The sequence below is a fragment of the Aptenodytes forsteri genome, unplaced genomic scaffold, assembly GCF_000699145.1.
Source record: "Aptenodytes forsteri isolate BGI_AS27 unplaced genomic scaffold, ASM69914v1 Scaffold33, whole genome shotgun sequence".
In the NCBI taxonomy this organism is placed as follows: Eukaryota; Metazoa; Chordata; class Aves; order Sphenisciformes; family Spheniscidae; genus Aptenodytes; species Aptenodytes forsteri.
The window spans coordinates 1,848,950-1,851,550 of record NW_008795037.1 but is presented as its reverse complement, the minus strand read 5'-3'; positions in this window follow the sequence as shown (position 1 = coordinate 1,851,550).

The window sequence follows — 2,601 nt, the reverse complement described above, 5'->3', positions numbered from 1 at the left end:
GCAGAAATGGTCTAAAGTTTACACTTGTGACTCTTCATAGCAGGAACTACTGACCGCTGCCTCTCCTAAAGCATGATTATAAGGATGAATTTTAATTCTGAAGCATAAGAAGTAGTTATTAAGAACTTGATGTATGAATTTTAATTCCAGATTTGGTTGGGGTTTTTTTTTCAGGAAGATCTACCATGCAGACAGAGAATACTGCCTGTGACCAGTCCAGTCTACACTCTGCTCTTCTGAGTACTATTTTAGTTGTTAGATATTTTAATTTGAAGTAGGGGTCCATAATTGCATTTTTAAGAAGCCAAATCCAGTGTGCTTGCTAGGACTAGCCCCTGGGGTGCTTGCTGCTCGCGCTGGTTGGGTCCAGATGTAAGCATACTGCTCAGGTTGATCCTGGCTGATGCTGTGGAGCCCAGAGAGTTACGTACCTCTGTGGCCCAGAGGAAACGGCTGGACAGAGGACTTCCCAGGACTGCTGCGTTGGCCGTGGACATGTAAGTTCCTCAAAGTTCTGTTCAAGATTACTTATTAGGCACATTTATTGTTTCTGAATGTGGAGCTTTGTTCTTATGTGTTTATGTATAGCAGCAACAGAAGTAATGTGGACTAATAGGTTTGGTAAAAGGCTTATAAACTAACAGGTAGAAGTACTCAGCAGCTGTTCATTAAATGCAGATAGTGTGGCTGTTCCACTTTTCAAGGTCTTACCAAGGTGCAAAACTGCATCAGCTTGTCTCTGTCTCATAGAGAGACACCATTTCTTCCACTTCCATTTTTTTAACGTAATACTTACATTAAGCTTTGGTTCACAGGAAAATGCAAATGAAATCCTAAAAGTTTGACAGCATCTTGATATTCTCTTGATTAAAAACAGATTAACTTGTTCTTCCTTTTTTAGTACAGAACTAGACATCCGAGTCACTAATCTGTTTGCCCTCTTTGAGGCTGTTGAAACGTGAAAGAGATGAGTTAGCAGCCCCTGGCAGTGGGGGCTATAATGGAGATGCTGATAGACCTATTTATAGTGTGGTCATGCTACCAGGCATTACAATTACATTTCTCTCAGGGAAGTTACTTTGACTTGTTTAAGTAATAGCTGTAGTTAAACAGCTCTTTAAAGCTCGTCTTAATACCGTACATGTTTAGATGATGAATTTTTGTCATAACCAGGGTACCATACCAGTGGTTATCCTGATGCTCTGTTTTACTTCAAAGGCATACAATTGTCTTATCTCATTCCCTGCCTTAATTACTTTAAATGTACTGACAAGCACAACTGACCAATTAATGGTACTTTTTCTCATCTTATCTCATTTGTTATCCATGATGCTCTTCCATGTTGTAATTACTTTTCAATTTTTCATGACTCAAAATAGGAGATGTACATAATGAATACAAATAGCAAATTGATTAAATGTAGCACCAGCAAGATTGTAATTTGTTATTAATGAGAGAGATTTGTCAGGTTCTTGTGAAAAGGCCTGTGACGCACAGCAATCCAAACCTAAGAGCTCTAAGACTTTAGCCGACCTTCAGCTGTTTAATTGTCATGCAACACAAATAGGAAGGTACGCATGATTTTCAAGATAATTTCATATTTCTCTGTTTTGGTGCCACCTTAACATTTTGGGGCTTAATAGCAAAACATGCAAGTCAGGTTACCTGGGAATATTCCAATAAATGGCATGTCATTGTAAGGCACCAAATTTCAAAGCCAAAGCCGTTCTGTAGGAGCCAAAATACTGATTTTTACAAGGTTGAAACTAAGCGAGGCCTTTGCCTGCGCTGGTGTGGCCAGCAGTTCAGTAGTAAGGGAGCTCATGCAAGAAATGCAGGAACCTGCTGTTCAGATGTCTCTGCTGGATTTAACCAAACACACAAATATATACCTTTTGCATCCTCACGAAGTTACCAGCCATCAGGCAACGGACTACTCCAGAGCCTTGTTCAATTGCTCCTGATCAAAGTGGTTCATTTTACGTAAATAAAATATCCATTGAAAGCTGCTGTTCTATGTACTGGAGGGAAGTATTTGCTATTAGAGTTTTGAGAGATCTCTTCCATGTCAATGTCTGACAAGAAGTTTATTTGCTATTGAAAAACTTTTTGTGGAATGCGGAAAGTTTTCTTCATTGTATTGCAGAGAAACAGCTAGGGAAGGCTTAAAAATGAAAATGGCAATGCAAGAAATTATTTCCCAACCCTGAGCCTAAAAATGCAAACAGCTGAATCCTTGTTCCCCACATGCAGCTCCCTGCATGTGCAACGGGGGATCTCGTTAGGTCGTGCAGAGAGGAAATGAGAAAGGCAAAAGCCCAGCTAGAACGCAATCTGGCTGCTGTCGTTAGGGACAACAAAAAAATGTTTTTACAAATATGTTAATGACAAGAAGAGAGCCAAGGAGAATCTCCATCCCTTATTGGATGCGGGGGGGAACATTGTCACCGAGGATGAGGAAAAGGCTGAGGTACTTAATGCCTTCTTTGCCTCAATCTTTAACAGTCAGACCAGTTATCCTCAGGGTACTCGGCCCCCTGAGCTGGAAGACAGGGACTGCGAGCAGGATAAAGCCCCCTTAATCCAAGAGGAAGCAGTCAA